Here is a 10871-nt window from a genome sequence, read left to right as displayed (position 1 = left end):
TTCTAATTAACTTTAAAACAAGCCTGCCTTAGTTTTTTGGTCTCTTGTGTGAGTTTCATCCTAGAAACTTGCTCCAACATCTTTTTTTCTTACTCAAACACTCTAACTTTATTATCCAAACTCATCCCTTACAAAAATTTGTAGGAACCTCTCCTGTCAGAAAATTTCTATCAAGCCGGCTGTTATAAATTGAAATTATAACAATGAAAAGATGTCATTAGAAACAATATATAACTAGTCAAATAATATAAAGAGAAAAAATAAAATTAGATTGGTAGAAAGAGTCGAGAAAATTTATTAAAAACTAAAATATGAGGTAATTACTTACAGAACCTCAAGTGTCTGAACTAGTCCTAATATTTCCTAATGTCTGAACTAATAGCTGTCTCTTGGAGTATCAGAACCAATATTTGCCTAATTCAAAATTCAATTCATCATCATATTGCCCAAGAAGGCAACAGGTCACAATATAAATGAAATTGTTATTAATTAAAACTTACCTCTATAATATCATCCATTGTCAATTCAGCATATTCAATAAGAAGAGACTGAAGATTCTCAAATTCAAGTGCTCGTCTTCTCTCTGATAGTATGGCTTAATCTTTTCTACATCAACTAAGATTGTACTCTTGCTATATAAATCCTACTTGCTGCACAAAATAATGAGTGATGTAAGTGCTGCACAAAATTATAAAAAATTGAAAATTACCAGCAACATTAGAAGTACCAAATTATATCAAATCAAATGAAATAAAAGAAGAAGGACATAATCATTATCAGAAGTGAACTGTTGAATAGCAAAATAGAACTGTTAAACCTTTCAACCATGTAAATTTTGATACCATGTCATGAAATTATTTCTAGTAAATAAGAGGAGACATATGAATGATTATTGATGAAATCGTGAGTTCAAAGAGTGAAGAGATAAAAAACTAGAGTGAATTCGAGCAGAAGATCGAAGATTAGAGAAGAATAGCTATATCTCTAATATAATTCATTAGATAGATTTTCATAAACTGATCATCATTGATGACTATATATTCTAAAGTAATTACTAATTAATGAATTGGATTTTACATTTAAGATATCTTCTTTTATTTTAAAAGAAAGAAACAGTTAGCTCCATGAAAAAAAAATCAAATCTAAGGTGCTGTTATGTACAAAGTACAAATATAGATACGTCGTTAGTCCTGTCTTTTTCCCCAATAAAGAATGAATGACCATTTTAGCACGTTGGTCAATTAACGCACACAGTGGTACATGAATTAACTTTTTCCAATTTTCTTTTGTGATATTTAATTAACATTTTCTAAATGTTGTAGGGAATGAATGTTTTAGTCTTTTTATTTTAATTAATCTTGTCAAGTGTGACTTTTTATTTCACTTAAATATCAAGTACCTCATCACAGGCAGAGTTCACAGTGTTTAAACTCCTCTTGAATTCTTCAGCCTGTATCAAGTGGAAAAAATAAAGTGAAGTGAAACAAGAAAAACCAAATTGAAAACAAATTCAGATAAAACACCTTGAGAATTAGCAAACCTGAGTCCCAAACTGAATCTTGAAAGAGAACACTCTTAATTTTACCTCCACTCTTGGCACTTTCATCAGCTCCATAAAATACCAAAGCATAACAAGAACATGAAAATATTACACAGGCTGGTCCTTAGCTTGAACTAACAAATACTAAAATAGCCTTTTTTATAAGTCAATTTTTGAAGACACAAACACTTGAATCAATCATCTTATCAATTAACAGAGGAACCTCTTATAAGTTCAATATATGTTCCCCTCACAATGAACAATTTTCTTTTCACGATTACTCTATATAAAGAAAACAAAGAAAGCATGTCCTTGCTGGATTCATGTTGGGAGCTAAGCTAGTTTTGAATTTCAAAATTTCACAATGATGAACATGCAGTGGTTATAATAATAAGCACCAAAGAATCATCATCTATTTAGGTTAATTGTGTGATATGTCCAGTATTCAGAATCAGAACAAAATGTGTTGGTGTCTTGTACTTAAGATATATCTAACATGGAAACAAAAAGCATTATCATGTGTAAGAAATACATATAAATTAAATGTTTAGCACCATAATATTTGAAAGTACAACGCGCTTAACTAAGGTCTTATAGCTGTCTGAGGAAACATGATACTTTGCATCCCTCTGATGCACCAGATTTGCCCTCACCAGCCCAGGCTTCACCCCTTGTGGTGACATCATTAGTGCTGGTGCACCCAGTGGAACCCTATCTCCTGCACCAATAATAACACACAAAACTAAGCTTAATTAAACTCCTATAATATAATAACGCAAAGATTGTTAACCTCTGTCGGCCTGTCAAGTACACCAGAATGTTCCATAGGATTTAGCAAGGTTTTCAAGCTCAGGCATGGCAATCATCTCTGGAACTCTTGGGCTTATTAATAGACCCAACTTGACCTGCACCATCCAAATCAGTCTAAGATAAAATATTTATGACACAGGAAAAAAAAATAAAAATAGAGAATGAAAGTGAAAAACCTCATAAGCATGAGAGTGCCAAAGCTTCTTCTCCTCGTCAGGCAGATCTTCAAAGATCCTATCAAAAATGATATACTCCACACCTGGCACGCATTCATATGGAGTGAGCGAGTAAGTTTAAATAACAAGAAGAAACATGCATGCATGATGCATGGGAAGTGAGGGAGTAATTAGACCGAGGAGGTGGGCATTGGCGTCGTCAAAGTCATAGACAGCGCACTGGAGGAAGTCCTGGTTGAGGCGGGAGCAGTAGTGGTGAGTCTCGATCTGGCGAGACATGTCGTGGCTGTAGATAGCGAAGGAGCAAACGTGGTAGCTGAACTGCTTCACGGGTTTGAGGGAGTGAAGCATCATGGCGCCTTTGTAAGGTATGAGCATATAAATGACAATCTTGTCAAGTTTCAAACATAGTAAAGTTTCCTTCAATTTTCTAGTGCTCAATCTTCAAGTTAGTGAATGAAGATTTTCATTTCCTTCTTTTGTTTGTTTTCTTTTCCTTTAAGTAACATGAGTTAGAACAACACTATATTGTTTCCTGGTTTCATCACTTCTAAAACAAATTTGTTGAAATCAAATTGGGTTATTCTTTATTGCAGAATTATGTTCAATCATTACTGTCACTGACATAGCGGTAAAATAATAAACCGGTGAAAGTTAAATTGAATATAACTAACGGCTTTTCCTTCAAGAAAGTGAAGTAAATTTCTTACTTGGTTCACAAAGCTCACTAGACCTGCCAATCTCTCCATTGCAGTAGACATGTTTGGAGTGTTAGTTTGTTCTTTAAGTTGTCCTGCTACTACAGATTCTAAAACCATTTGTTGAAGTTTGTCCATGCCTTGTGAAAGAGTATCTTCTGCTTGCTGACAAGATTTTCCAAGGTTGCTTATGTTTGACCTTTGTTGCTCTGTCATGGTTTCAATCCTAGGGACCAGAATCTGCAATCTAAACGTTTTTTTTTTAATTATTAATAATGCATCATATCACCATTTACATGCAAAGCTGGTGCTCTCATTCACAATGAGGAAGCTTTCTCAACATCTTTTATTTAACTAGATAGTAAGCATCACCTTTAGAATTTCTAAGGGGCAAAAGCCTCCAATCCAGAAGAAAAATTGTTCAAACACCTTTATGATCTTTTATATACCTCTGCATCAGCAAGAAAATTAAAAATTGAAAGCCAAAATACACACTTACATCATTCAAACATTAACACAACATTCATGGAACAGATTAGCAGTGCTTTGTGTCTCTTCATTATTGCATTTAACCATCATTCAAACACTTACATCAGAAAATACACACACGCCATGTTTTGTACTAATTTCGGACAAATGATACAGATTAATCAGTTCAATAGAACATATTAGGTCTCAAACTAAATAAAATCAGAAGCAAAAAAACAACAACACAACAGGAAAGGCAGCAGTAACAAGCTAACAACAACAACATCACAAAAGATCAATGAAAGTTAAAAACACAATAATAAAAACAGAACCAGCATTCTTTGTTTCTTCGTACTAGAGCATGAAGTAGATCTAAAAAAATGAAGAGTTACCTATTAGAAGTGATAGAGATCGCGAAACCAAACTGTAAGAGCTTGATGAAGGCAGCAACAACGGCGTTGCTTGCCACGGCAAGGAGATGAGCCAGATTGAAAACAGTGTTGCTTGTGATAGCGCAGAGATGAATGACGATGATGAGATGAGCAGCAATCTTCATATCAAATCCAAATCATAGAAGCTCGCTAAAGGAGGAAAACTCGCCACCAGAGGAGATCGTCGCTGGAGATAGCGTTTCAGTTCACATCACACAATCTCGTCAGAGGAGAACGCCGAGAAAATCATCGCCGGAGCATTCGCTGGAGCAGATCATTGCCGGAGCAGATCGTTGCCGGAGCATTCCCTGGTGCAAAACGTTGCCGGAGCAGAGCACAGATCGTCGTTTTTGGATTTGACGGTGGTGACAACGCGTGTTAGGGTTTTCCATGTTGGGGGAACACATTCAATTTAAGATATTTGGGTTTTCCTTCGTTTGGGATTTTTTTTTCACAATGTGCTCTGATAATGGCAGTTTTAACCGCCAAAATTACCAAAAATTGCTATTTTATTTAAATTAATTATGGAAGCATCATAAAATGCCATAATACTTGAATATTACGACGGTTTTAAAGAACCGCCGTAATATAAATGTCATTTTAAACCTCATTTTTTGTAGTGAGAGTAAAAGGAATCACCAAAAATAGAGAAGTCATCCATGAATACTTTCAAGAATTTTTCCACCATATCTGAGAAGATGGAGAGCATACACCTTTGAAAGGTTGCTGGTGCATTGCATAGGCCGAAAGGCATACTTTTATAGGCGAACACTCCATAGGGACATGTGAACACTGTCTTTTCTTGGTCCTGAGGGTCTACTGCAATTTGATTCTAGCCCGAGTAGCCATCCAGGAAGCAGTAGAATGCATGGCCAACCAGCCTCTCCAGCATTTGGTCTATGAAAGGTAAGGGAAAGTGGTCCTTTCTTGTGGCGCTGTTGAGTCTTCTATAATCAATGCACATACGCCATCCTGTGACAGTTCTGGTAGAAATCAGCTCATTTCTTTCATTGTGGATCACTGTCATCCTGCCTTTCTTGGAAACTACTTGTACAAGGCTTACCCAAGGACTATCTGAAATGGGGTATATAATCTCAGCCTCCCACAACTTTGTAACCTCTTTTTGGACCACTTCCTTCATAGCTGGATTCAGGCACCTCTGTGGTTGCACCACAGGTTTAGCGTCATCTTCAAGTCTGATTTTATGCATACATCGAGTTGGATTGATTCCTTTTAAGTCACTTATGGTCCATTTGATAGCTGTCTTGTGGGCCTTGAGCACTTGAATGTGTGCCTCTTCTTCCTGCTGCTCTACGGCAGAGCTTATGATGACTGGATACGTGTCACCATCTCCTAAGAATACGTACTTTAAGGATGGTGGCAACGGCTTAAGCTTAACTTTAGGAGGTTCATCTTCCACCTTGGGGGTGGTTAGTGTTTCCTCCTGATCTTTTGGTGCATCCAGTTCCAGCGTGGCATCCTCAAGAATGTTATCCAACTCTCCCTTAAGTCTTTCAATCTCACGTACCTCTTCAACCAGGGGTTCTATGACATCAATCTTCATGCATTCCTCTTGGGGGTCAGAATGTTGGATGGCTTTGACAACATTAAATATGAACTCATCCTTGTCGATTCTCAGTGTTACTTCCCTTTTTTGAACGTCAATGATGGATCCCCCTGTAGCCAGGAAAGATCTTCCTAGGATAATGGAGGCATTCATGTTTTCTTCCATGTCTAGGATCACAAAGTTTGTGGGAAACATAAAAGGTCCAACCCTGACAATCACATCCTCAACCACCCTTGATGGGATCTTAATGGAGCCATCAGCAAGCTGAAGGCAGATGCATGTAGGCTTAGGTTCCTGGATCTGGAGCTTGTTCATTAATGATGATGGCATGAGGTTGATACTTGCTCCAAGATCACATAAGGAGCCACCTACAGAATGATCCAGGGACATTTGGGCTGCATAAAGGAGTCCATCATAAAAGATGTCCAACTCAACCCAGTGGGTGAACAACTAAACTGGATATTTTCGGAGCATTGATTTGTATTTCCCCCAGGCATCATAGAGAGACTCGCCCTCCTCTTGTTCGAAGACCTGAATGTCCTTTCTTAATTTTGTTAGCTTTCTTGGGGGGAAGTATCTGTTCAGGAACTTGTCGGCTACTTTACTCCAGGTGTTCAGGCTTTCCTTAGGTTGTTCTCCCAGCCAGTCCTTAGCCTGATCTCTCATAGCAAAGGAAAAGAGTAGCAGCCTGTAGACGTCAGGATCCACTCTATTGGTCTTTATAGTGTCACAGATTTGTAAAGTTAGAAATAAATTTGGTGGGATCCTCCTGCGAGTGCCCATGAAACTGACAGTTGTTTTGCACAAGAGTGATCAAATTCGGGTTGAGCTCAAAATTGTTCATTCCTATAGGGGGCACACTAATGTTTCTTCCATAGAAGTCAGGAGTGGGATCTGTATACGATCCCCATGTTTTCCTGGTTTGTGCTTCGCTCGCTAGATTCATAGTGCTCCTAGTGTTTCTGATCTAAGGAGCAAGACAACCGGTAGTGGTCAATCTCGAACAATCCCAGGCAACAACACCAAAAATTTGGTGCGCGAAATTGAACTCGCACAACTTCACCGGCAAGTGCATCGGGTCGTCCAAGTAATACCTCAGGTGAGTAAGGGTCGATTCCACGAGGATTGTTGGATTGAGCAAGCAATGGTTATCCTGCAGATCTTAGTCAGGTGAATAGAAAGATAGTGGTTGTTGTTGTAGGCGCATAGAACAAAATAATAAGGAAAGCAATAAAGAATTACGTAAAAACAATAATAAGAAATCAGTTAAGGCTTTGGAGATGCTTTATCTTTCTGGAGTAATACTTCTTATATACCACTTCAACAATGAATGATTCGTTCTATGACAACACTGTAAGTCATTAACTCATGTCCTTTCATCAAGTTAATCTTCCCTTATTCATATCAAATGCCATTGTCAATGGTCATTCAATATGAACGAGGATGAAGCCCGCGCAATTCACTCTTCTTTGTTGATCCTACTTAAAATGCCACAGATAAGGTCAGATCTTTCGGATCGAAGAATGAAGCTCAATGATTCTACCCTTAGCGCCACACGAACCTCATCACCCATAACTAACCGGATTATATGTCACATATCCTCAATTAGCCCAGATGAATTATTGGTTCAGGTGATGTATTCTCAAGCTTTAGCTCAAGTGAACTTTTCCCGGTATCACAAGAACTCATGTAGAGAAGGGACATACCCAGTCTCATTTGGATGAAGAACGACAATACATCATAGAATGGAATCAAACATATATTGAAATAGAAAAAGTAATATTATTAATCCATAGAAATTAGCAGAGCTCCTGACCTTAACCTAGGAGGTTTAGTTGCTCATAATTTACAGAGAAAACTTAGATGTAAAGTATGATAGAAGTTGACGTATAAACCTAAGTGATCTCATCCTTATATAGGAGATGCTAACCCTAAAAGATGTTAATTTAAAATTAAAAAGTACAAAGATAAGACTAGATAAGCTAAGGAGGGCTAAAATCTATTTTGGGCCCACTTTGGTCTTGTGTTTGTCCAAGCCTAGGGTTCAACTTAGAAAAGTGGCATTGAACACCAGTTAGGGGGTGAACGTGCTGTCTTCTGGTCCCTGGCTGGCGTTGAACGCCAGTCTTGGGCATTCAACGCTGGGCTTGGTCCTTCTTAGGCGTTGAACTCCAGATGTGGACGTTCAACGCCACTTTTGGGACATGATTATGGAAAAGAAGTATAGACTATTATATATTTCTAGAAAGCTCTGGAAGTTAGCTTTTCAACGCTATTGAGAATGTGTCAATTGGACCTTTGTAGCTCAAAATATGCATATTCAAATACACAGAGGTCAGGATTTGACAGAATCTACTATCCTTTCTTCATCTCTGAACAAGACTTTGCAAATCTCGCTAATTTTGCCCAAAAATCCCCAAAAAAATATAGGAAAAATACAAAAACTCAAAGTAGCATCCAAATATGAATTTTTGCACTAAAACATACTAAACTTAATGAAAATCAATAAAATCGAACTAAAAACACTATGAAAATGCTATGAAAAAGCGTATAAGATATCCACTTATCATCTCCACCACAATAATGATAGAATTTCACCATATCCAATTCAAGATTACAATTACCAATGCCAAGACCAAGACAAAGACAATATGAACCAACCAGATCTTACGCCAAAGAAAATGAAGCACCAACCTGAGCTTCAACCAGATCTTACACCAAAGAAAAAGACAGTATTTCAATAATTAACTCATTATATCTCAATTTAGTAAATAATACCAAATTAATCACCATTCACAACCGCGTCTAATTTCAATCATAACTCAAAATAATCACAACAGCTAACTATTCTCAAACACATTTCAAGCCATTCACATCAATTAATTAATTCTTAACCATTATTAACTATTTGCAATGATCCAATTAACTTTGTAGGCATTCTAAAATTAAAACCATTAAACTTTAAAAATAAAGTCCCTATCTCCAAGTGTCAAAATTAGAAGAAATCCGAGATGGGGTTATGGCGGCAGTGACTGAGCCAGCGTAAACAGTAGCAGAAACAGGGGCGGAGCTGAGCTGAACAAAGAACAGTGGCTCCGACAGTGGCATTTTTCGGCGTCAATGGCGGTGTTCCCCAGTGATCAACGGTGCGGCGGCAAAGCCTCCCTCTCCTCTGCGAGTTTCTCCTCCCTCTTCACGTTCTATTTATCCCGTCAACAACAGTAACTTCCAATCAACGGCAATGAGACAGCCTTGTTCTCCTCCTTTCTCGCGTTAGCGTTCCGACGATAGTGGCAGCCTCCCCGGCAGCAGTAGCAACGCTCTCCCCAACAAGCCCTAGCAACAGCAGCTTCCTCCGATGATGGCCCAGATGGTGGACTCCTCCAACTCCCGTCAGCTCGTGCATCTCTCTCTCCTCGTGTCTCACCCTCAGCGAACAGCAACGGCAACGCACGAACGACAACGATGGGGCGTGGCTCAACGGCGGATCCTCCCTCTCCTCCATGTGTCGCGTTTGGTTCCCTTTCTTTTCTGCAACGACAGCTCAGCAGCGGCACCAAGCCCTGAGGCGCCATCCCTCTTCTCCAATTCCCCTCCCCTAGTTCACACTCTGGTTCCACATTCTCCCTCTCTGATTTTCCATTTCTGAAGTATGGGTTACGTTGAAGGGGGATTTGGCAGTTGTTAGGGTTAGTAAAATTAGGGTTAGGAATTGGTAATTAGGATTTCTGATTTGGAAATTTAGGGTTAGGGTTAAGTTTTTATAAAGGAATATGGATAGAATAGATATTTTGATCAAATTGATGGATAGAATAATAATTTTAAAACCAAATGTACTCCATTAAAAATATTTAAGAACACCATTTATTAATATATCACCGAGTTCAAATAATTATTTCTAATTTTATTTATAAAATGAACATATTAATCACGTTCTATAAAGTACAGTTTAAATTCAAAATATCAATTATCTAAATTAAATCATATAAATTTTTATTATTTTTTCCATTATTAGAATTTTAATTTTAAATTATATAAATATTCAATTATAATAAAATTACATAAAAATCTTAATTGATTTAAAATTAACTTATCTCCTACTCTATTTAATTATTTTTAATAAAATAATTTTCTTAAAATTAAATCATTAACAATTATAATAAATTATAGATAACTCATTATTTAATTTTATAAAAATTCGAATTGTTACACCAAACTAAAACAAGAACACACTCAAACCGAAACTATATTGTGTTTCTTTCTAGATAAAGACTTCGTCACTCATAGGATTTTACCACATAATCTCACAATAAAACATATGCCTTTTTGTTTTCTAAGAAGACTCAATTAACTGAATATCAAATGGGACTCAAATGAAGAAGAAGCATGTTCAGTATGCAGCATTTGATTTTTGAATTTTTCTCCTTGAGATGCCTCAAACTTGGTTCTTCTTCTTGTAATCAAAACTTTAAGGGTACTAATTGTTGCAGCAAATTAATTTTTGCATTGAAGGCAGGGTCGTTGCTTCCTTTGGGCACCAACAGCTCTTCCTTTTATATTTACTTCAATCTCATATTCTCGGTCCTTGATTGTTTCCATACATGATCATATTTGTACTTTATTCTGCCTGATAGCCGTTGCTGTCCAAATTCATCATGATTGTCATTATTGTTTTCCCTTTTTATTTGACAGCAACCATACTGTAAACTCCGTAAAATTAGTAAATAATTAGTTAATAAATTAAATTTTAATAACGAAAAATTAAAAATGTGAATTTTACTTTAAATTAGAATAGAGCTCATCAAAACGAGAATTTTGACACTAATTTCAAAGAATTTAGCCCAAAATTGGGCTGAACGGGCCGAACCAAATCTGAACCGGACCCGTGGACCCAACCAAGCCCTCATTAATTAGAGACTCAGCGTCTCCTTCTTCCCGAAAAGAAGATTCACGCTGCAACTTTGAAAAGGGGAAGAGAAAAGCTTCTCAAATCCTAACCTTCATTTTAATCCACCATAACTTTTCCATCCGAGCTCCGGTCGCCGCACTGTTTGTGGCCACGCGTCCACTACGCCAAGCTCTACGAATCTACCAGAACAATTTTATAGGTAAGTTACTCTATCATCCAGTTCTTCTACCCCTTAATTTTTGAAAATTGTGAGTGCCCAAGTTGAAGAATTT

General features: G+C 37.2%; 1 pseudogene; it reads right to left on the bottom strand.

The window, feature by feature from the left end:
* Positions 1 to 375: 375 nt before the first annotated feature.
* Positions 376 to 3440, bottom strand: LOC107615256 (oil body-associated protein 2A-like; annotated as a pseudogene).
* Between the last annotated feature and the right edge of the window lie 7431 nt (positions 3441 to 10871).

The sequence above is a fragment of the Arachis ipaensis genome, chromosome B9, assembly GCF_059453495.1.
Source record: "Arachis ipaensis isolate K30076 ecotype BB chromosome B9, ASM5945349v1, whole genome shotgun sequence".
Classification (NCBI taxonomy): Eukaryota; Viridiplantae; Streptophyta; class Magnoliopsida; order Fabales; family Fabaceae; genus Arachis; species Arachis ipaensis.
This window is presented reverse-complemented; position numbering and strand designations above follow the sequence as displayed.